Below are 25,037 nucleotides of genomic sequence, written 5' to 3' on the forward strand. Positions count from 1 at the left end.
GCAAAGCCAGCAATTGTTTGTTAAAGAAGGATTAGAAACAGCTAGGAGAGAGTGACTGAGATTGATAGTGTGGTGGAGATAGCTGGGGAGAGGTAGAGGGTGGCATAAGAACAGGAATGAGAATAACAGTGAGTATAAAAGTAAAGAATAGGACTTCATCAGGGTGAAAGTATTAGAGTGTACCCTGTCAGCAAAGATTATCCACTTTAAGAGAGACTTAAGGGTGGGGGTTTGAGGTAAAACCAGGAGATATCAGTTACGATGGTTTGAAGGAAAAGTGTAAACTGGCAGTGTAAACAAGGGCAGGGTATTTACCAGTAGGGTATTTACCAGTAGTTGAGTATTTACTCCTAGTATGACTAGACATAAGATAGTAGGGATGACAAGTTTTTGCAGTGCAGTTCAAGTTGGGCTGGTGTCTGGAATGAGACTGAGGCCTAATGAAAAGGACTGTCCATACAGGAGCTTAAATGGGCTGTACTAGCATCCTGAGGACAGGCTCTAATTCTGAGAAGAGCAAGAGGTAAAAGTACTGTCCAGTCCTTTTTAAGTTGGAGGCTGAGCTTGGTGAGGTGTGTCTTTAAAAGACTATCAGTCCGTTTTACCTTTCCTGAAGATTGAGGACAGTAAGGGGTATGAAGGTTTTACTGAGCCTGAGAAACTGCTTGGTGATTTGACTAATAAAGGCCGGTCCGTTATCAGACTGTATAGAGGTGGAAAGGCTAAACCGAGGAATTAAGTCTGACAGAAGGGAAGAAATGACTGTGGTGGCCTTCTGAGACCCTGTGGGAAAGGCCCCTACCTATCCAGTGAAAGTGTCTACCCAGACCAAGAGGTATTTTATTTTCCTGACTCAGGGCATGTGAGTAAAGTCAGTTTGCCAGTCCTGGGCAGGGGCAAATCCCCAGCTTGATGTGTAGGAAAGGGAGGGGGCCTGAACAATCCCTGAGGGGCAGTAGAATAGCAGATGGAACACTGAGAAGTGATTTCCTTGAGGATAGATTTTCACGATGGAAAGGAAATGAGAGGTTCTAAGAGGCGGGCTAGCGGCTTGTAATCTACATGGAAGAGGTTATGAAATGACGACAGAATAGAATGGGCCTGTGAGACTGAAAGGAGATATTTTCCTTGGTCCAAGAACCATTTGCCTTGTGTGGGGAGAGTTTGACAGGTGGAAGTTTCAGTGGGAGAGTAGGTGGGAGTGACCAATGAGAAGGAGAAAAACTGGCCATGAGGGACAAAAGTTGGAACACTAGCTGCTTCTTTAGCTATCTTATCAGCATAAGTGTTGCCCTGAGCAATGGGATCTGACGCCTTATGATGGCTCTTGCAGTGAATGACTCCAGCTTCCTTTGGAAGTAAAGGGGCCTTGAGAAGAGTTTTTATTAAAGAGGCATTAATGATTCCTTGCATAGCGAGGAAACCTTTTTCAGTCCATACAATAGCATGGTGGTGCAGGATATGGAAAGCATATTTAGAGTCAGTATCAATATTGACGTGTAGTCCCTTTGCAAGAGTGAGGGCTCAAGTTAAGGCAATGAGTTCGGCTTGCTGAGAGGTAGTGGAGGAAGGCAGCGTGGTAGCCTCAATGATAGATGTGGAAGACACTATAGCATAGCCTGCCTTTGCTGGTGAGTGGCAATTAGGCCTGGTGGAACTGTCATCGATAAACCAAGTGTGATCAGGGTGAGGAACAGGAAAGAAGGAAATATGGGGAAATGGAGTGAATGTCAGGTGGATCAGAGAGATACATTCATGGGGGTCAGGTGTGGTATCAGGAATAATGTGGGGGCTAGCCTAAAACAGTAAGGTCAAGTCGTTTGGACAGAAAGGCTACAGGGCACAGTCCCGGCTCTTGTGTAAGAATTCCGATTGCACAGCCCTGCACTTTGGCTGTGTATAATGAAAATGGGTTGGGATGAGTGAGGGAAAGCTAGTGTGGGAGCAGATTTTAGGGCTGTTTTTAAGAAATGGAAAGAGAAGTGGGGAAAGGATTTAGGATCTATGGGGTCAGCTAGGTTTTCTTTTGTGAGTTTATATAATGGTTTCATTAGGATGGCAAAACCAGGTATTTAAAGGTGAAAGTATTTAACCATGCCCAGGAAGGAAAGGAGTTGTTGTTTTGTAGAAGGGGTTAGGGTTTGGAAGATTAGTCAGACACAATTAGCAGGGAGAGCAGGTATGTTTTCATGAAGAATTATGCCGAGATAGATAACGGATGAGGAAGAAATTTGGGCTTGACTGAAGTAATGGGGGCTGTCCATGAAGCCTTGCGGCAGTACAGCCCAGGTAGTTTGCTGAGCCTGATGGGTGTCAGGGTCAGTCCAAGTGAAAGTGAAGAGAGGCTGGGATGAAGGGTGCACAGGAATAGTAAAGAAAGCATGTTTTGAGATCCAGAACAGAATAATGGCTTGTGGAGGGAGGTATTGAGGATAGGAGAGTATATGGGTTTGGCAGCATGGGGTGGATAGGCAAGACAATTTGGCTGATAAGGTGAAGATCCTGAACTAACTTGTAAGACCTGTCCGATTTTTGAACAGGTAAAATGGGGGAATTGTAAGGAGAGTTTATAGGCTTTAAAAGGCCATGCTGTAACAGGTGAGTGATAACAGGCTTTAATCCTTTTAAAGCATGCTGTGGGATGGGATATTTGTGTTGAGCAGGGTAAGGATGATTAGGTTTTAATGGGATGGTAAGGGGTGAATGATCGGTGGTCAAGGACGGAGTAGAGGTGTCCTACACTTGTGGGTTAAGGTGGGGAGATACAAGGGGAGGATGCAAAGGAGGCTTTCAACTGGGGAAAAGGGCGGCAATGAGGTATGGCTATAGCCTAGGAATAGGCAGGGAAGCAGATAATTTAGTTAAAATGTCTTGACCTAATAAGGGAGCTGGGCAGGTGAGGATAACTAAAAAGGAGTGCATAAAAGAATGTTGTCCAAGTTGACATCAGAGTGGGGGAGTTTTAAGGGGTTTTGAAGCCTGGCCGTCAGTACCCACAACAGTTATGGAGGCAGGGGAAACAGGTCCTTGAAAAGAAGGCAATGTGGGGTGGGTAGCCTCCATATTGATTAAGGGGATGGACTTACCCTCCACTGTAAGAGTTACCCAAAGAATCTGTGATGATCCAGGAGGCTTCCGAGGCAATTGAGCAGCATGTCTTCAGCCGCTAAGCCAAGATCTGGGAAGGAGTCAGTCAGAGAGCCTTGGGCCAGAGCTTTTGGGGCTCTAAGAGTGGCTGCCAGGTAAGCTGGGCAGTCTGATTTCCAGCGGGTCCTTGCACAGATGGGACACGGCTTGGGAGGAATCCCGGGCTGTGGGCATTCCTTGGCCCAGTGGCCAGATTTCTGGCACTTGAAGCAAGGTCCTGATGGAGAAGCTCCTGTAGGAATGCTTGACTGCTGTGGCTTAGGCATGTGTGGCTTAGGCATTTTGAAGTTCTTGTGTGCTGGAGATGTGGCTAGGGTTTCTCTCACAGTTGGGGCAAGGACTTGCAGCTCAGAAATATGTCGCTACTTGGCTGCCTCTATTCTATTATTGTACACCTTTAAGACGAGGTTAATTAAGTCCTCTTGTGGGGTTTGAGGGCCATAATCTAATTTTTGGAGCTTTATTTAATGTTGGGAGTGGATTGGGTAATAAAATGCATATTGAGAATAAGACAGCTTTCTGACCTTTCAAGGTCTAGGGCTGTAAAGCATCTGAGGGTTGCTGCCAAATGAGCTGTGAACTGGGCTGGGTTTTTATATTTGATGAAAAAGAGCCTAAATGCTAACTGATTTAGGAGAGGTTGGATAAAGAAAAAGGAGCATTCACTTTGACTATGCCTTTAGCTCCAGCCACCTCTTTAAGAGGAAATTGTTGAGCAGGTAGGGGAGGGCTAGTTGCGGAACAAAACTGTAAGCCGGACAGGGTGTGAGGAGGGGAGGTGATAGAAGGATTACAGGGTGGGGGAGTGGAGGCTGAGGAAGAATTGGAGCCTGATTCAGCCTGGCAGGGAGCGACCTGAGGAGGACCAGTATGGGGAGGAGGGCAGAGGTCAAATGGGTCAGTAGAAAAGGAAGATTGAAAAGACTCAGTGACACTTGGGGTTGGGACTGAGGGGACAGGCGGGAGGAAAAGAAGGATTTGGGACAAGTAGCATTGGAAACAGAGACTAGGAAGGGACTGATGTGTAAAAGAATGCCTGGACGTCAGGCATCTCAGACCATTTGCCCATTTTACGACAAGAATTACCTAGACCTTGTAGGATGGAAAAATCAAAAGTGCCATTTTCTGGCTATTTGGAACCATTGTCGAGTTTGTATTGGGGTTAAGAGGCATTGCAGAAGAAAATAAGGGGTTTAGGTTTTAGGTCAGGTGTGAGTTGAAGAGGTTTTAAGTTCTTGCCAGGCTGAGGGAGAAGAAGGAGGAATGGAGGGTGGAAGGTTGCCCATAGTGAAGGAGGCAAGCCCAGAGAAAAGAGAGTGTAGAGACATGGAGAGAAGGGGTAGGGGGTACTTGCCCCCCAGGAAAGTGGTGCTTGCCACTAAGGGTGAAGGATCAAGGCAGGCTTCCCCGCGGTGATCAGACACCTCTGAAACGTGGGTGAATAATCAAGCAGACATCCCCACAGTGATTAAACATTAAGGGAAGACTGTCTTCCCGAGTCCGTGACTGGTGTCAGAGTTTTGGGGTCACGGATAAAATGTGTCTCCTCTGTCTCTACTAGAAAAGGAAAGGAGTTGAAATTAAGAGAAGGGAGAGATTGAGGGATGGCGCCAAGATTGAAAGGAAAAAGAGGCTGAGGGATAGTGAGAGAGGTTGGAGAAGAGAGTAAAAAGAGGCTGCTTACCCGATTTAAAATTGGTGAGATGTTCCTTGGGCTGGTTGGTCTGAGGACCCAAGGTCATAGGTGGATATCTCTCACGGAGCAAGGAGCAGGAGGACAGAGGATTGATCTCCCAAAGGAAGTCCCCCAATCTGAGTCACAATCCAAATGTCACGTGCGTCCCTGTGAAGAGAGTCCACCAACAGGCTTTGTGTGAGCAATAAAGCTGTTTATTTCACCTGGGTGCAGGCGGGCTGAGTCCAAAAAAGGAGTCAGCAAAGGGTGGTGGGATTATCATTAGTTCTTATAGGTTTGGGATAGGTATACAAAGTATATTCTTAAGGGCAGGGGAGAATATTACAAAGTACCTTCTTAAGGGAGGGGGAGAATATATCGTATCAGGGTGGGGCAGGGACAAATCACAATGGTGGACTGTCATCAGTTAAGGCTATTTTCACTTCTTTTTTGGATCTTCAGTTGCTTCAGGCCATCCGGATGTATACATGCAGGTCACAGGGGATATGATGGCTTCACTTGGGCTCAGAGGCCTGACAGTATCTGTGGGTGCCGTATCTGTGGATTCTGTATCCATGGACTCAGCCAAGCACAGAACAAACATATTTGAAGGGTCATGCACGGTGGCTCACACCTGTGATGTCAGCACTTTGGGAAGCTGAGGCAGAAGGATCACATAAGGCCCGGAGTTTGAGACCAGCTTGGGCAACATAGCAAGACCCCATTTCTACCACAAAAAAAAAAAAAAAAAAAGAAAGCCAGGCATGGTGGTGCATTCCTATAGTCTCAAGGGAGGCTGAGGTAAGAGAATTGCTGGAGCTCAGGAGTTCAAGGCTGCAGTGAACTATTGTTGGTGCCACTGCACTCCAGGCTGGGTGACAGAGTGAGACCCTGTCTCCAGAAAAAAAAAAAAAAATTGGAAAAAATTGAAAACATTGTGCCTGTACTGAACATGTACCTTTTTCCTTGTCATCATCTCCCAAACAATACAACGTAACAACTATTTACATAGCATTTAGATTGTATTAGGTATTATGTGTAAAATCTAGAGATTTAAAGTATATAGGAGGATGTGGGTAAGTTATATGCAAATACTAAGCCATTTTATATCAGGGACTTGAGCATGTATGGATTTTAGCACCCAAGGAAGGTACTGGAACCAATCCCCCACAGATACTGAGGGCTGAAGCACCGTGTTTAGCACACAAGCTTTAACTGTCCTACTGCCTGGCCCTTGGCAGGCCTGACTAGTTGATCACAGAACTCTTTCCAGGTGGGCTTCTATGCAACCACTACTGATAGATCAGAATGGAAACCTATTTCCCTCCTAATGAAACTCAGATCTAAGTTATTGAACAGGCAAATCTTTTTCAAGGGAAAAGGACGAATGCTTGCAATAAATTCCATCTATGTTGACTACAGGGAGGTCAATTCTAAGAATGTATTTTCTTTTTTTGTTTTTTGAGACAGTCTTGCATTGTCACCCGGGCTGGAGCGCAATGATGTGATCTCTGCTCACTGCAACCTCCGCCTCCCAGGTTCAAGCCATTCTCCTGCCTCAGCCTCCCATGTAGCTGGGATTATAGGTGCCCGCCACCACGCCCGGCTAATTTTTTGTGTTTTTAGTAGAGACAGGGTTTCACTATGTTGGCCAGGCTGGTCTCAAACTCCTGACCTTGTGATCCGCCCACCTCGGCCTCCCAAAGTGCTGGGATTACAGGTGTGAGCCACCATGCCCGGCCTCTAGGAATGTATTTTCTATTTGATCAAATAAGGGGAAGCCTCAGGAGATCTTGTGGTACATCCTGTGACAAAATGGGATAATCACTAACCTGGAACTGGAAGTCCTGCTCTGTTCTGGGCAAAATGAATAACTTCTTTATTCTGCATGGGGGATTACTACATATGTTAAGTGATCTTGAGAAAGTGAGTGGGCACTGGGCGCGGTGGCTCACGCCTGTAATCCCAGCACTTTGGGAGGCCAAGGCAGGTGAATCACAAGGTCAGGTGATCAAGACTGTCCTGGCTAACACGGTGAAACCCCGTCTCTACTAAAAATACAGAAAATTAGCCAGGCGTGGTGGCATGAGCCTGTAGTCCCAGCTACGTGGGAGGCTGAGGCAGGAGAATGACGTGAACCTGGGAAGCGGAGGTTGTAGTGAGCCGAGATCACACCACTGCACTCCAGCCTGGGCGACTGAGCAAGACTCATCTAAAAAAATAAATAAATAAATAAAAGAAAGTGAGTGGATTAGTGAGGGTTCTCGAGAGGGACAGAACTAACAGGATAGATGTATATATGAAAGAGAGGTTTTTTTAATTATTATTTTTTATTTTTCTGAGACTGAGTCTCACTCTGTCACTCAGGCTGGAGTGCAATGGCGCAATCTCAGCTCACTGCAACCTCCATCTCCTGGGTTCAAGTGATTCTCCCACCTCAGCCTCCCAAATAGCTGGGATTACAGGCACCCGCCATCATGCCTGGCTAATTCCTGTATTTCTGTAGAGACAGGGTTTCACCATGTTGGCCAGGCTGGTCTTGAACCCCTGACCTCAGGTGATCTGCCTGCCTCAGCTTCCCAAAGTGCTGGGATTACAGGCATGAGCCACCGTGCGCGGTCGAAAGGGACTTTATTAAGGAGAATCGACTCACACCATCACTAGGTGAAGTCCCATGATAGGCTGCAAGCTGAGGAGCAAAGCAGCCAGTAGAGGCGCAGTCCCCAGAACTGCAAAAGTAGGGAAGCTGACAGCGCAGCCTTCAGTCTGTGGCCAAAGGCTGGAGAGCACCTGGGAAACCACTGTGTTGTCCAAGAGTCGAAAGGCTGAAGAACCCGATGATGTTTGAGGGCAGGAAGCATGCACCACGGGAGAAAGATGAAGGCTGGAAGACTCTGCATGTCAGCTCCTTCCGCGCCTTCCACCTACTTTATTCTCACTGCGCTGGCAGCCCATTGGAGGGTGCCCACCCAGATCAAGGGTGGTTCTGCCTCTCCCAGTCCAATGACTCAAATGTTAATCTCTGGCAGCGTCCTCACAGACATACCCATAAACAATACTTTGCATCCTTCAATCCAATCAAGTTGACACTTATATTAACCATCACAGTGAGGGTGATAAAGCAACATTCACAAGAAAAGGAAGAAAGAAATCCAGAGATACCCTCGTGGGCTTTTCTTTTTTTTTTTTTTTTTTGAGACAGGGTCTCACTTTGTCACCCAAGATGGAGTACAGTGGTGCAATCACTGCTCACTGCAGCCTTTACCTCCCCGGGCTCAAAGTGATTCTCCCACCTCAGCCTCCCGAGTAGCTGGGACTACAGGTGTGCGCCACCACACCTGGCTAATTTTTACCTTTTGTACAGATGGGGTTTCACCATGTTGCCCAGGCTGGTCTCCAACTCCTGGGTTCAAGTAATCCTCTCACCTTAGCCTTCCAAAGTGCTGGGATGACTGGTGTGAGCCACTGTGCCCAGCCTTTTTTAAATTTATTTATTTATTTTATTTTATTTTTTTAGAGGCAGGGTCTCACTATGTTGCCCAGGCTGGAGTGTAGTGGCTATTCATAGGCAGAATCCCACTACTGATCAGCACAGGAGTTTTGACCTGCTCCATTTCTGACCTGGGTCGGTTCACCCCTCTTTAAGCAACCTGGTGGTCCCCCGCTCCTGGGAGGTCATATATTAATGCTGAACATAGTATGGACACCTGGTTGGCATAGAGCACTACAGCCCAGAACCCCTGGGCTCAAGCCATCCTCCTGCTTGAGCTAGGACTACAGGTGTGCACCATTGTGCCCAGCCTCATGGGGTTTTAAATGGGGGGCCATGGTGAACTGTTCCCAGAACCTGGAGCAAGAGTGTCCCTCTCTGGTGGCAAAAGCAGTAAAAAAGGAGACGATGGACAAGCTTTTGGGCTGCAGACAGAACCCATAACCAGCATCTTCCAAGTCTAGTCTCGGCTGCTGAGGCGCTGACACCTGCAGAGATGGTCCCACTGCACCTGTACAGATGGTGTCCGACTTCCAATGCTTCCATTCCAGATTTTTCAACTTTGTGATTGGTTTATTAGGATGTAGCCCCAACTTAAGTCAAAGAACTCCTTATGACTTACGATGGGGTTATGGTTTCTACTGAAGGTGTAATGCTTTCACACCATCATATAGTCGAAACATCTGAAATCAAACCATTATCAGTCGGGGGACCGTCTGCTGTGCTGCCCACAATAAATGTATTTTCCACATACAACGGGTTTATGGGGCTGTAGCCCCTTGTGAATCGAGGAGCATCTGTATCACTTCCTATTTCAGTTGTTTCTCTTGGCAACCCCTTCTCTTGTCCTCTCAGACTGCCTGTTATACGCCTCCTCCACTATCCTCAGTCCCCCAACTACTTTGCCAGCGGGTGAGGAGGCTGTAGCGGGGAAGGCAGGAGACCCAATAGGTGGGTGGAGGAAAGGCAGGGAGGTCGCCATCCCTCACCCTCTGCCTCCTCCTTTGAGAAAATACAGGCCGTCAGGCAGGAGCCATCCAGCTCCCACCAAACCGGGAGGGGAGGGGAGTACAGTGTTCTCTGGTTTGGGACTTGGATCCCCCCACATCTGTGGTGTCAGCCATCACTGTCCTCTTGCTGGCATCTTCAGCCTCACCTCTGCTAGCTCCCTTTCCTCAGCATAGAAATTTGCTAAGGGCATTCCCAGCTTAAAACAAAACTAAACTAAAACTAAGGCGGGGTGCCTTAGTTTAGTTTTTTAAAGAACAGTTTCGGCTGGGCGCGGTGGCTCACGCCTGTAATCCCAACACTGGGAGGCTGAGGCAGGTGGATCGCTTGAGGTCAGGAGTTTGAGACCAGCCTGGCCAACACGGTGAAACCCTGTCTCTACTAATACAAAAAATAGCCAGGCATGGTGGCGTGTGCCTGTAATCCCAGCTACTCAGGAGGCTGAGGTACAAGAATTGCTTGAACCTGGGAGGTGGAGGTTGCAGTGAGCCGAGACGGTGCCATTGCATGCCAGCCTGGGCGACAGAGTGAAACTGTGTTTATGTTTGTTTGTTTGTTTTTGAGACACAGTCTTGCTCTGTCGCCAGGCTGGAGTGCAGTGGCGGGATCTCGGCTCACTGCAACCTCCGCCTCCTGGGTTCAAGCAATTCCCCTGCCTCAGTTTCCCGAGTAGCTGCTACTATAGGCATGTGCCACCACTCCCAGCTAATTTTTTTTTTTTTTTTGTATTTTAGTAGAGACGGGGTTTCACCATGTTGGCCAGGGTAGTCTTGATCTCCTGACCTAGTGATCTGCCCGCCTTGGCCTCCCAAAGTGCTGGGATTATAGGTGTGAGCCACCGCACCCTGCTGAAACTGTGTTTTTTAAAAAACAAAAACAAAAAACAAAAACTGAAACCCAAATCTCGAAAGCCTTCCTTCCACCTAGTGTTTCTCTCCCTCTTTCTCCTTCTTGGAAGGGAAGTCTACACTGGGTGGCCCCACTTGGCGACCTCCCTGCCTTTCCTCCACCCAGCTATTGGGTGTCCTGCCTTCCCTGCTACAGCCTCCTCAACCGCTGGCAAAGAAATGAAGAAACAGACCCTGCCCGGGTCACTGATGGCCTCTTGATTGCCAGATCCCTGGGACACCTTCTGGTGCTTGTTTACTTGTCCACTTTGTAGCTTCCCCCCACAGTCATCCCCCGGACACCTCTCTCCTGGGACATCTCGCACTTTGCGGGACAGCTCCTTCTCTGTCTCCTCTTAGGGGCTCTTAGGTCCTCATGTCCTCCAGGGTCTTGTCAACGATCCCTCCTCATAGCACACTCTCTCCTTGAGCAAACTTATCAGACTCATGGCTTCTACTACTGCCTCTGTGTTGAGAACGTTTAGTAATAAGCAACATGTCAAACATGCAAAATAATCACGTATGAACCAAGGATACCGTGTAAAGGAAGACAGGTGAAGGAGAAAGAAAAAACACTGATAGTCCGGGCGCAGCAGCTCCTGCCTGTAATCCCAGTACTTTGGAGTCTGAGGTGGGCGGATCACAAGGTCAGGAGTTTGAGACCAGCCTGGCCAACATGGTGAAACCCCATCTCTGCTAAAAATAATAATAATAAAAATAGCCGGGTGTGGTGGCGTGTGCCTGTAATCCCAACCACTTAGGAGGCTGAGGCAGGAGAACCGCTTGGACTTGGGAGGCAGAGATTGCAGTGAGCCAAGATGGCAACACTGTACCCCAGCCTGGGCAACAAGAGTGAAAACTCCATCTAAAAAAAAAAAAAAACGGTCCAGGCACAGTGGCTCATGCCTGTAATCCCAATACTTTGAGAGGCCGAGGTAGGTGGATCACCTGAGGTTGAGGTCAGGAGTTTGAGACCAGCCTGGCCAACATGGTGAAACTCTGTCTCTACTAAAAATACAAAAATTAGCGGGGCATGGTAGTGGGTGCCTGTAATTCCAGCTACTTGAGAGGCTGAGGCAGGAGAATCACTTGAATCTGGGAGGCGGAGGTTGCAGTGAGCCAAGATTGCACCATTGCACTCCAGCCTGGGCGACAAGAGCAAAACTCCATCTCAAACAAACAAAAAAAAGAAAAAACACTGATAAGACACTTGAGTTCCCCAGACAGTCCTTCTATATGACTGTGGGCAAGTTAACATACCACCCAAATCCTGGACTTCTCATCTACAGAACTGGGATAAAAATAGTACCTACTTCATAGGGTTGTTATGAGGATTAAGCAGGATAATTCTAGAGCAAGCACCCCGTGCGTGAAGTTGCCAACATTATTTATGACTGTCTCTGTTGTCACTTGCAGGGGTAGAGAAGCAATGGGCAGGAGTGAGATTAAACTAAGAAATGGTAGTTTGGATTCAGGTTTTCAAACACACGAGGGCAGTGGACTTCTAGGGTCTGTTTGTCCAGGCATTCTTAATTTGAGAATGCAGGTATCACTGGGCTGTGAGCCTAGGAGCAGGCAGCCCCTTCCTAAGGCTGCTGCTCTCTTTCTAGCCATCTGGATGACCTTGCGAGCACCTGACGGGGTGCATTCGGCAAGTGGCTGGCCAGCGAGTGGCTGGCCAGGATGCCCTACGTGCATGTCCCAGCATTCCTGAAATAGCCACCCTGCAGTAGGGGGAGGTGCTGGTAGATGAGAATGTTAAATAGCTTGGAGCCTGGAAGGGAAAAGGTCACCTCTGGGGTTGTGTCCTTGGGGAGGGAGACGCAATTGCCAGAGAAAGGAGTCCCTAAGAAGGATATTGAAGCTGCCCTGAGCACTTGTGCAGTTGCCGGGTCCTGGGTTATACTCCGCAGGATCCAAAAGGGCACGTGGGGTGGCTGGAGTGGTGTCTGGAGCCAGCTTGTACAGGCTCATGAGAGCCCAATTGTTAAATTCTCAATAATTTTGCAAGCCAGTTGTTACACACAGTCATTATTAAAAATTAAGTTATATAAACTTATGATTATATTAAAAGACTCAAACTCATCACTTTCCAATTATTTTACTATATTTTACTAGTATCTGTGCATTTGAGGACATTTATGTCTGTTGCATCTATATGATGGAAATATCATAGATGGAAATACACAACTCTGTTCAGTGATGCCGTGTTGGTAGTTTGAAATTGGCCATGGTGGAAATATTTACACTACTGAAATCAGCAAATGCTACAAGTTAGTACACATACACACACATACCCTACTGGAGCCGGTTGTTAAACATTTGCCAGCACCTCATTGGACAAACTGATTTCTTTCTTTTTTCCCCACGAGATGGCATCTTGCTCTGTCACCCAGGCTGGAGGGCAGCGGCGCCATCTTGGCTCACTGCAACCTCTGCCTCCTAGGTTCAAGCAATTCTCCTGCCTTAGCCTACCAAGTAGCTGGGATTACAGGCACATGCCACCATCCCTACCTAATTTTTGTATTTTTTAATAGAGATGGGGTTTCGCCATGTTAGCCAGGCTGGTCTTGAGCTCATGACCTCATGTAATCCACCAACCTTGGCCTCCCAGTGTTGGGATTACAGGCGTGAGACACTGCGCCCGGCCCAAACAAACCGATTTCTAGGAAGTTTGTTGTTAGCCATTTCCTGTGTTTCAGTATTAGCCATCTGCCCCAGATAAACAGGGCCTGAGTTCCACTGCAGTTTTTTGGGTCTCCCTAATCCAATATCTGAGTGAGCTACCTTACACATCCAAATCTCACTAGTCCTACCCCGGCCAGAGACAAGAATGATGGTGGCCATCATTCATCACTTATCACATGTTGCGTCCATGTTCAGCTGAGTTTTTTGTTTTGTTTTGTTTTGTTTTTGTTTTTTTGAGACACAGTTGTATTCTGCCGCCCAGGCTGGACTGGACTGCAGTGGTATGATCTTGGCTCACTGCAACCTCCACCTCCCAAGTCCAAGCGATTTTCCTGCCTCAGCCTCCCTAGTAGCTGGGATTATAGGCACATGGCACCATGTCAGGCTAATTTTTGTATTTTTAGTAGAAAAGAGGTTTCACCACATTGGCCAGGCTGGTCTTGAACTGCTGAGCTCAAGTGATCCACCCTCCTTGGCCTCCCAAAGTGCTGGGATTATAGGCATGAGCCACCACACCCGGCCAGCTGAGTATTATTTATTTATTATTATTACTTTTTGAGACAGAGTTTCGCTCTTGTTGCCCAGGCTGGAGTGCAATGGTGCTATCTCAGCTCACTGCAGTCTCCGCCTCCTGGGTTCAAGCAATTCTTCTGCCTCAGCCTCCTGAGTAGCTGGGATTACAGGTGTGCACCACCACACTTGGCTAATTTTTGTATTTTTAGTAGAGACGGGGTTTCACCATGTTGGCCATGCTGGTCTCGAGCTACTGACCTCAGGTGATCTACCCACCTTGGCCTCCCAAAGTGCTGGGATTATAGGGATGAGCCACCACACCCAGCCAGCTGAGTATATTTTAACCAGCACATTACCATGAGGTTGGTACTAAGCTGTTACTCTGCCCGTTTTACAGATGATGATAAAGTGAGCCACAGAGAAATCTGGAAACTCTCCCAAGGCAACCAGCTAGGACAAGGTTGGAGGCCTCACTTAACCACTAGCTCTACTGATAAACAATAGTCTGATCATCTGATAAGGGAATTTAATTAAGTGGTTCGATTGCCACTCTTTCATGCTGCCAACCCTGACTTCAGCTTTCAAACACCACAGGGCATGGTTTCATGTAGTTTTATTGTTCTTACTCACAGACAATAAAACTTTGGACTCTCAAAATGTGGTCTATCCTAGGTCTTTAGGAGACTTTTATGAGTAAATAAGACTGTTCTAGAGTTAATGATCCACTATTTCAGTTGATGTAGGGCTTCTAAATCAATTAGGGGTTGAGATCCAACTATAAAACTGACTGGGCCGGGCGCGGTGGCTCAAGCCTGTAATCCCAGCACTTTGGGAGGCCGAGACGGGTGGATCACGAGGTCAGGAGATCGAGACCATCCTGGCTAACACGGTGAAACCCATCTCTACTAAAAAAAAAAACAAACAAAAAACTAGCCGGGCGTGGTGGCGGGTGCCTGTAGTCCCAGCTACTCGGGAGGCTGAGGCAGGAGAATGGCGTAAACCCGGGAGGCGGAGCTTGCAGTGACCTGGGATCCGGCCACTGCACTCCAGCCTGGGCGACAGAACGAGATTCCGTCTCAAAAAAAAAAAAAAAAAAACTGACTGAGTTCAAGACCTGGCCATCTTCCATAAGAGCTAAAGAGAGTAAAATTCTTGTCAAAAGTTACATAGTTCGGCCAGGCGCGGTGGCTCATGCCTGTAATCCCAGTACTTTTGGAGGCTGAGGCGTGCAGATCACCTGAAGTCAGGAGTTCGAGACCAGACTGACCAACATGGAGAAACCCCGTCTCTCCTAAAAATACAGAATTAGCCGAGCGTGGTGGTGCATGCCTGTAATCCCGGCTACTTGGGAGGCCGAGGCAGGAGAGCATCGCTTGAACCTGGGAGGCGGAGGTTGTGGTGAGCCGAGATTGCGCCATTGCACTCCAGCCTGGGAGGCAACAAGAGTGAAACTCTGTCTCAAAAAAAAAAAAAAAAGTAAAAGTTACATAGTTCGTAAGAGATGAGGACAGAATATTAACCTGACTGATTCCAGAGCCCCTGCTCCAGGGAGAGGCAGATGATGGACTATTAGGCTTCTAGTAAAAGAAAAAAAAAAAAAACCTTGGGAGAAATGATAGTCAAAGGGTACAAATCCTCAATTAGACAGGAGGATAAGTTTTTTCTTTTTTTTTGAGATATATTGCACAGCATGGTGAATATAGTAAATAATAATGTGCTATACATTTCGAAGTCACTAAGTGTAAATTTCAAATGTTCTCACTATAAAAATTATAAGCATTTGAGGTAACAGATATGTTAATTAGCTTGATTTAATTTTTCTACATTGTATTCATAAATCATAACATACTTTAGTTTTTGTTTTTTGTTTTTAAGAGATGCGGGTTTCACAATATTGCCCAGGCTGGTCTTGAATTCCTGAACTCAAGTAATCCTCCCACCTTGGCCTCCCAAAGTGTTGAAATTACTGGAGCTCCACCCATAACATCACTTTGTAACCCACAAGCATATACAATGGCAATTTGCCAATTTACAATTTAAAAATATCTTGTAGAAGAATATTTAATGGCAGAGAAAAATGCCCTAAAGTATTAAGTAACAAATGAAGGCTAAAAAAAATAGCTATTTTATCAATTCTTGAGAACACATTGTTTTTCACATTTAAACATACCTGAAATCAGGGTGAATAAAAATCAATTCTAGATGGATTATAGGTATCATTGTAAAAGTTTTTAAAAAGTCCAAAACTTCTGTACTTTAGGAAGATATTATAGGAGTTTTTTGTTTGTTTGTTTGTTTGTTTGTTTGTTTTGAGACAGAGTCTCGTTCTGTCGTCCAGGCTGGAGTGCAATGGCGCGATCTTGGCTCACTGCAACCTCCACCTCCTGGGTTCACGCCATTCTCCTGCCTCAGCCTCCTGAGTAGCTGGGACTACAGGCACCTGCCACCACGCCCGGCTAATTTTTTGTGTTTTTAGTAGAGATGGGGTTTCACTGTGTTAGTTAGGATGGTCTCATGATCTCGTGATCCGCCCTTCTCAGCCTCCCAAAGTGTTGGGATTACAGGTGTGAGCCACCGCGCCTGGCCTATAGGAGTTTTGAAAAAGGCATAAGTCGGCCGGGAGCGGTGGCTCAAGCCTGTAATCCCAGCACTTTGGGAGGCCGAGATGGGTGGATCACGAGGTCAGGAGATCAAGACCATCCTGGCTAACATGGTGAAACCCCGTCTCTACTAAAAATACAAAAAACTAGCCGGGCGAGGTGGCGGATGCCTGTAGTCCCAGCTACTCGGAGGCTGAGGCGGGAGAATGGCGTGAACCCGGGAGGCGGAGCTTGCAGTGAGCTGAGATCGCGCCACTGCACTCCAACCTGGGCGACACAGCGAGACTCCGTCTCAAAAAAAAAAAAAAAGAAAAAAGAAAAAGGCATAAGTCTTCTAGAAGATACTGTAGGAGAATACCTTCACAATCTTGGGATAGGAAAAGATTTATTACATAGGACAGGCCGGGCGCGGTGGCTCAAGCCTGTAATCCCAGCACTTTGGGAGGCCGAGGTGGGCGGATCACGAGGTCAGGAGATCGAGACCATCCTGGCTGACACGGTGAAACCCCGTCTCTACTAAAAAATACAAAAAAAATTAGCCGGGCGAGGTGGCAGGCGCCTGTAGTCCCAGCTACTGGGGAGGCTGAGGCAGGAGAATTGCGTGAACCCGGGAGGCGGAGCCTGCAGTGAGCTGAGATCCGGCCACTGCACTCCAGCCTGGGCGGGAGAGCGAGACTCCGTCTCAAAAAAAATAAATAAATAAATAAAATAAAAAAATAAAAAAAAAATATTACATAGGACATAGAAATAATAAACATAAAAGATATGTTGGCTGAGCATGGTGGCTCACACCTGTAATCACAGCACTTTGGGAGGCCAAGACAGGTGGATCACCTGAGGTCAGGAGTTTGAGACCAGCCTGGCCAACATGGTGAAATCCTGTCTCTACTAAAAATACAAAAATTAGCTGGGTGTGGTGACAAATGCCTGTAATCGCAGCTATTCAGGAGGCTGAGACAGGAGAATCACTTGAACCTGGGAGGCAGAGGTTTCAGTGAGCTGAGATCATGCCACTGCACACCAGCCTAGGCGACAGAGCAAGACTCTGTCTCAAAAAACAAACAAACAAAAACAAAAGATATGTTGACCTAGAGGAAGAAAGCGAGGGAAAATCATTTATAAAAATAGTTTATCTGGGCCAAGTTGAGGACTGTAACCCAGGAGCACAGATTCAAGTTGCCCTGAATAAATGCTCCAATTAGCAGTCGTTACAGATGGTTTTTTTTTTTTTTTTTTTTTTTTTTTTTTGAGACGGAGTCTTGCTCTGTAGCCCGGGCTGGAGTGCAGTGGCTGGATCTCAGCTCACTGCAAGCTCCGCCTCCCGGGTTTGCGCCATTCTCCTGCCTCAGCCTCCTGAGTAGCTGGGACTACAGGCGCCCGCCACCTCGCCCGGCTAGTTTTTTTTTTGTATTTTTAGTAGAGACGGGGTTTCACCGTGTTAGCCAGGATGGTCTCGATCTCCTGACCTCGTGATCCGCCCGTCTCGGCCTCCCAAAGTGCTGGGATTACAGGCTTGAGCCACCGCGCCCGGCCACAGATGGGTTTTTAAAGGAAAAAAGGGGAAGCCGTCCCTAAATGGTCTACCAAGAATTTACATTAAAATAACATAAGCTATTGATTAGCTAGCCATTGATTTTTTTGTATCAGAAATTCCAGGACATGAAGATAACAGAAAAGGCAAAAAAAAGAAAAAAAAAAAAAAAAAACACAAACAAACAAACAAACAAAAAAGCAAAAATGCTTTTAAACAGTTGCCCCAGGCATGAATGTGGGAGGGCATGGGGAGCTGTGACTGAAGTCCCGTACTCAAGTCTCTTGGGGCCTGATCAATTTCGTATACCTCACATAGACTGTTCTGAGCTATTTTTCTTTTCTCAGGTCAATAAGTTGGACTACATTAAAATTCAGAGTTTTTGTGCATCCAAAGATGTGTTAAAATATAAAGCAAGCCACTGAGTAAGAGGACATTTGCAACACATACATCCAAAAAGGAGACTCAACTGGGCACAGTGGCTCACGCCTGTAATCCCAGCACTTTGGGAGGCTGAGGCAGATGGGTCACTTGAGGTTAGGAGTTTGAGACCAGCCTGACCGACAGGGTGAAACCCCATCTCTACTAAAACAAACAAACAAACAAAAAACCAAAATTAGCTGGGCATGGTTGCGTGAGCCTGTAATTCCAACTACTTGGGAGGCTGAGGCAGGAGAATTACTTGAACCTCAGAGATGGAGGTTGCAGTGAGCTGAGATCTGGCCACTGTACTCCAGCCTGGGTGACAGAGCAAGACTCTGTCTCAAAAAAAAAAAAAAATAAATAAATAAGGAGACTCATATCAATATGTATATCAAGGCTGGGTGTGGTGGCTCAGGCCTGTAATCCCAGCACTTTGGGAGGCCGAGGCAGGCGGATTACCTGAGGTCAGGAGTTCAAAACCAGCCTGGCCAACATGGCAAAACCCTGTCTCTATTAAAAATACAAAAACTAACTGGGCGTGGTGGTGCACATCTGTAATCCCAGCTACTGGGGAGGTTGAGGCAAGAGAATTGCTTGAACCTGGGAGATGGAGGTTGCAGTGAGCCGAGATCCCACCACTGCACTTTAGCCTGGGTAACACAGTGAGACTCCGTCTAAAAAAAAAAAAAAAAAAAGAAAAAAATGCATATCGAACTCCTACAAATCACAAACAAGCAGAAAAGCCAATGGAAAAATAGGCAAAAGATTTGAAACAGGCGCTTCACAAGAGAATATCCAAATGGCTAATAAATGGCTAATAAGCACATGAAAAGGAACTCAATCTCATTAGTCCCCAGGGAAATGCAATTTAAAAATCACACTGAGGCCGGCGCGGTGGCTCAAGCCTGTAATCCCAGCACTTTGGGAGGCTGAGACGGGCGGATCACGAGGTCAGGAGAACGAGACCATCCTGGCTAACACGGTGAAACCCCGTCTCTACTAAAAAATACAAAAAACTAGCCTGGCGAGGTGGCGGGCGCCTGTAGTCCCAGCTACTTGGGAGGCTGAGGCAGGAGAATGGCGTAAGCTTGGGAGGCAGAGCTTGCAGTGAGCTGAGATCCAGCCACTGCGCTCCAGCCTGGGCGACAGAGCGAGACTCCGTCTCAAAAAAAAAAAAAAAAAAAAAAAAAAAATCACACTGAGCTCCCACTATACCCACCAGAATAACTAAAGCTGAAAAGAATTACAATGCTAACTGTTATCAATGCTGTAGAGAAACTGAAATTCTCATACTTTGCTGGTAGAATATAAATTAGATGATCAATTTGAAAAATTGGCAGTGTCTATTAAAGCTAAACACTTCATATGTGTATGTGTATGGCCTATGACCCAGTAATTTACTCCTAAGTATTATCCCACAGAATTTTGTATATATGTACAGAAGATAAGTGTAAGAACGTTCATAGAAGCATCATTAGTAATAGCCCCAAACTGTAAACACCTGATGTTCATCAATAGTAGAATGCAAATAGTAGAAAAAATTATGGCAGGTTCATAAAATGCAATTTTAGGTAGCAACGGAATTAGTAAATTACAGCTACATGCAAAAACATGAATGAATTTTATGATGTAATGTGGAGAAAAAGACACAACAGAGTATATACTGTATGATTTTATTTACATAAAAATAAAAATGAGAAAAATCAATTATTTTAGTAGAAGTTAGGATAGTAGTAGTGACCTTTGGGGAACTTTGAAAAATAATGTCTAAGAGAGCACTTAATGACGGTTTCTGGGGTGCTGGTAATGTTATGTTTTCTCTTCTTTTCTTTTTTTTTTTTTTTTTTGAGACAGAGTCTTGCTCTGTCACCCAGGCTGGAGTACAGAGGCACGATCTTGGCTCACTGCAACCTCTGCCTCCCAGGTTCAAGCGATTCTCCTGTCTCAGCCTTTAGGGCCTCACCTCTTAATACCATCTCATTGGCCATTAATTTATTTTTTATTAATTTATTTTTTTTGAGATGGAGTCTCGCTCTGTTGACCAGGCTAGAGTACAGTGGCATGATCTCGGCTCACTGCAACCTCTGCCTCCCAGGTTCAAGCGATTCTCCTGCCTCAGCCTCCAGAGTACCTGCGATTACAGGCGTGTGCCATGATGCCTGGCTAATTTTTTTTGTATTTTTAGTAGAAACGGGATTTTGCCATGTTAACCTGGCTGGTCTTGAATTCCTGACCTCAAGTTATCTGCCTGCCTCGGCCTCCCAAAGTGCTGGGATTACAGGCAAGAGCCATCACACCTGGCCCAGCCATTAAATTTTAACACATGAATTCTGAGACATTTAGACCTTAGCTGTGAGAGTAAAATAAAACAAGTTGAAACAGAAAAGCTTAATTACTCACAGGCTTTTGTTAAAAGACCTGTTGAATGACACCTTTTGGTTATTAGGAAATTGAACCCAGGAGGCAGGAGTGAAATTCAAGATGCAATGCTGAGTAAAGAAACTGGCGTGACTGGGTGCGGTAGCTCACACCTGTAATCCCAGCACTTTTGGGAAGGTGAGGTGGGAAGATCCCTTAGAGCCCAGGAGTTCAAGACCAGCCTGGGCAACATAGGAAGACCCCTGTCTCTATTAAAAAAGAAAGAAAGGTGCAAACATGTTTATAAATCTACTTGAAAAAAAAATGAGGAGGCTTAGAACGCCCACTGGAACTAAAATATTACAGACTAATAACATGAAAGATGGGAGAATTGGAGAGAAATAATCTAAGTTTCTCATATTTTTAAGAAGGATAAATAAAATGAGTTTTAAACTTTGTAAAGTCAAGAATTTAATTTCTCCTTCCTTTCCCTCTTTTCTTTCTTTTCTTTTCTCCCTTCCTTCCTTCCTTCCTTCCTTTCTCCCTCCCTTCCTTCCCTCCCTCCCTCCTTCTTTCTTTCTTTCTCTCTCTCTTTTCTCTCTCTCTCTTTTTCTTTATTTCTTTCTGATACAGGGTCTTGCTCTGCCACCCAGGCTAGAGTGCAGTGGTGTGATCATGGCTTACTGCTGCCTTGACCTTCAGAGCTCAAGGGATCTCCCTGCCTCAGTCTCCTGAGTAGCTACAGGTGTGTGCCATCACATCTGGCTAATTGTTTTTTCAATTTTGGTAGAGATAGGGTCTTGCTATGTTGCCCAGGCTGGTCTCAAACTCCTGGCCTCAAGTGATCCTCCTGCCTCAGCTTCCCAAAGTGCTCAGATTATAGATGTAGGTTCCCAAGTCTGAATTTAAACTAAACAGTTAGAAATAGAACATATCATTCCCATACCAGTAAGGGAGGTAGACGAGAATAAAGAAATCTTGGCTGATCCTATAGAAAGCTTAAAAGGATGTGAAAAGAAGCAAAAGAAGGCCAGGCATGGTAACATGGGTGTATAGTCCCGACTACTTGGGAGCCTGAGGTGGGAGGATCCCTTGACCTAGAAGCTTGAAGTTGCAGTGAGCTATGGTCACACCACTACACTCCAACCTGGCCAACAGAGTGAGACTTTGTCTCTGAAATAAATAAATAAATAAATAGATAAGCAAAAGAAAACCATGGCAAATAGAAAGTGCAAATAAAGAGATAGAAATGTAAAAAATATTCAGCAATCTCCATAAATGTGAACAGTGTAAATATGTTTATAAAAGACAGAGACTTTCAGCTGGTCATGGTAGCTCACACCTGTAATCCCAGCACTTTGGGAGGCCAAGGTGGGCAGATCGTGAGGTCAGGAGTTTGAGACCAGCCTGGCCAACATGGTGAAACCCCATCTCTACCAAAAATACAAAAATTAGCTGGCTGAGGTGGTTCATACCTGTAATCCCAGCTACTGGGGAGGCTGAGGCAGGAGAATCACTTGAACCTGGGAGGCGGAGGTTGCAGTGAGCCAAGTTTGTGCCACTGCACTCCAGCCTGGGCAACAGAGCAAGACTCTGTATCAAAGATTAAAAAAAAAAAAAGAGACTTTCAAAGTATGTTACAAAACCAAAACTCAGCTATGTGTGGATAAACATAAAATATGCAACAGAAAAAATTAAAAGTAAAAGGCATGAAAAAAGTTGTGTCAGGTAAATACCAACCAAAGTAAAGCTGGTGTAGTAATATACAAGAGTTCAAAATAAATCTGAAGGCAAAAAGCAAGATTGGAGTATAAAGAGAATCATTATTTAATGATAAAAGGAGTAATTTACTAGAAAAATATAACAGGTATGAGCATAACACTGAAGAAAACTTCAAAATACATATAGCACAAATTGATGGAATTATCAAGAGAAATGAACACATCCACAATCACACTGGGCAGCCTTAACACCTCTCTTAGAAACAAATAGCTTATAAAAACTTATAAGAACATAGATTTCAGTGATGCTACTAGGGAGGCTGAGATGGAAGGATTGCTTGAGCCCAGGAGGTTAAGGCTGCAATGAGCTGTGATCATATCACTGCACTCTAATGCTTCTCCCCATGCCAAAAAAAAAAAAAAAAAAATCAGAAAAGATTGGGTGTAGTGGTTCACACCTGTAATCCTAACACTTTGGGAGGCCGAAGTGGGAGGATTGCTTGAGTCCAGGAGTTCAAGACCAGCCTGGCCAACATAGCAAGTGCTTGTCTCTGCTAAAAACAAAACAAATCATCAACAACAACAACAACAAAAAGAATACCTAGGGCCGGACGCGGTGGCTCACGCCTGTAATCCCAGCACTTTGGGAGGCCGAGGTGGGCAGATCAACTGAGGTCATGAGTTCAAGACTAGCTTGGCCAAAATAGCCAAATCTCATCTCTACTAAAAATACAAAAATTAGCCAGGCATGGTGGCGCATGCCTGTAATCCTAGCTACTCAGAGGCTTAGGCAGGAGAATCACTTTAACCTGGGAGGCGGAGGTTGCAGTGAGCCAAGATCGCACCACTGCACTGTACCCTGGGTGACAGAGCAAGACTCCATCTCAGAAAAAATAATAATAATAAAATAAAATAAAAAACAAATAAAGGAAGACCTAGAACTGGGTGTGGTGGTATGAACCTGTAATTCCAGCCATTTGGGAGGCTGAGGCAGGAAGATTAATCGAGCCCAGGAATTCAAGTCCAGCCTGGGCAACATAGCAAGGCTCAATCTCTTAAAACACAAAGTTCAGGTGCAGTGGCTCACGCCTGTAATCCCAGCACTTTGGGAGGCTGAGGTGGGAGGATCACCTGGGTCCAGGTGGTCAAGGCTGCAGTGAGCCGAGATCATGCCACCACACTCTAGCCTGGGTGATAGAGTGAGACCCTGTGTCAAACAACAACAAAACAAAAACACCTGGAACTTACACATTAGACCACACATTGGACCACTAAAGAAGAGTCAATACATGTTAAAGAGGACATATTATAAACTAACAAAGACTTCCCTTTGGCCAAAACTTCAGTCAGCCTCCTCTGAGTCCTCTGCCTCCATAGGCCTGACCTCGGGTTCTCTCTCTATCTTTGTAGAATCCAGTTTGAGCAAATGACCTGCTAAGTCAGTTTAACAAAATCTAGGCCAGGCACTGTGGCTTGTGCCTGTAATCCTAGCACTTTGGGAGGCCAAGGTGGGTGGATCAGCCTGGGCAACATGGCAAAAACCCATTTCTACAAAAAATACAAAAAAATTAGGACGCATGCCTGTGGTCTCAGCTACTCAGAGGCTGAGGCAGGAGGATCGCCTGAGCCCAGGTGGTCGAGGCTGCAGTGAGCCGAGAACGTGCCACTGCACTCCAGCCTGGGTGATACAGTGAGACCTTGTCTCAAAAAGAGAAAGAAAGAAAGAAGGAAAGAAGGAAAGAAAGAAAGACAGGCCAGCCTCAACCTTGGTATCTGACCCCCCCTTGATATCTTATCACCCTGGCCTGCCTTCAGCAATAATGCTATCAGTCAGTTTAGCCAGAACAGAAGCACTTTTATCCTCAATGTTTCTTTGTATTAGTTTTCCATCCACTGACACCCAACCCCCCACTCCTTGGTTATAGATCCCCACTTGTCCTTGTTGGAGTTGGAATTGAGTTCACTCTCTCCCCCACTACAAGACCCCATTACAGAGGTCCCTACACCTATCACCATAGCTCACCTTGGATAAAACCTGCCTTGCCATCTTTAACAAGTATCATGAATCATTTTTTCTTTAGCAAGACCTAGTGCAATAAAATATAAAATCACTATCAAAAAGAGAGCTCCTAAATCCTACGTGTTTGTAATTTAAAAATATGCTTACATTAATTATTGGGACAATTTGGGAAACTTAATATGGACTATATATTATACAGTATATTAAATAAAAATTATAGGAGCCCATTATTTTGGACAAAGTTCCTGCGCTAACAGACCAGATTGAAAATCAAAATGGAGTCACCCATGCTACAGTTCCATTTTCACCACACCCATACTAAGCTGTTGGTTGACCTTTGAAGAAATCAGAAGGAAGGGACAGTGGATTTCCCAAACAGACCAGTGTAAATCTTTAATTGATATAATAAAGTCCTTACACAAAAAAGTAGCCTAAAATAATCTGCTGTTAACTAATCAGTTATTTTTATTTTGTTCTGTCTTCCTTTCCCTGCCTTACAAGAAACAGTAATTTGATTTTATTTTAATGAATTTATTTATTTGGAGATGGAGTCTTGCTCTGTCACCCAGGCTGTACTGCAATGGTGCAATGGCAGCTCACTGCAACCTCCACCTTCCAGGTTCAAGCGATTCTCTTGTATTAGTTCAAGATTCACTTGAACCTGAGAGGCAGAGGTTGCAGTGAGCTGAGTTCGCACCACTGTAATCCAGCCTGGGCGAGATTCAGTCTAAAAAAGAAAAGAAAAAGAAGAAAATCTACAAATAAATGAACTGCACAGTCCAAACCTGTGTTGTTCAAGGCTCAACTGTAATGCACTCTTTGTTCTTTGTTTCTGCTTTCTTCAGCCCTTCTCTGTCTATAGGGTCAATCTCCATGGCCAGGTGTGGTGGCTCATGCCTGTAATTCCAGCACTTTGGGAGACTGAGACCAGGAGGATTGCCTAAACTCAGGACTTCAAGACCAGCCTGGGCAACAA

General features: G+C 45.7%; 1 long non-coding RNA gene across 1 annotated transcript in view; it reads right to left on the reverse strand.

Moving 5' to 3' along the window:
* Positions 1-638: 638 nt before the first annotated feature.
* LOC139364379 (uncharacterized) overlaps positions 639-25,037 on the reverse strand; it is a 35,609-nt gene continuing 11,210 nt past the window's right edge. The window contains exons 2-3 of the long non-coding RNA XR_011626157.1: positions 4,832-4,990; positions 639-3,178 (exon numbers count right to left, since the gene is read on the reverse strand). This is a non-coding gene — a long non-coding RNA (uncharacterized lncRNA). The remainder of the gene's footprint in view (positions 3,179-4,831; positions 4,991-25,037) is intronic.

The sequence above is a fragment of the Macaca nemestrina genome, chromosome 7 (genome assembly GCF_043159975.1).
Source record: "Macaca nemestrina isolate mMacNem1 chromosome 7, mMacNem.hap1, whole genome shotgun sequence".
Classification (NCBI taxonomy): Eukaryota; Metazoa; Chordata; class Mammalia; order Primates; family Cercopithecidae; genus Macaca; species Macaca nemestrina.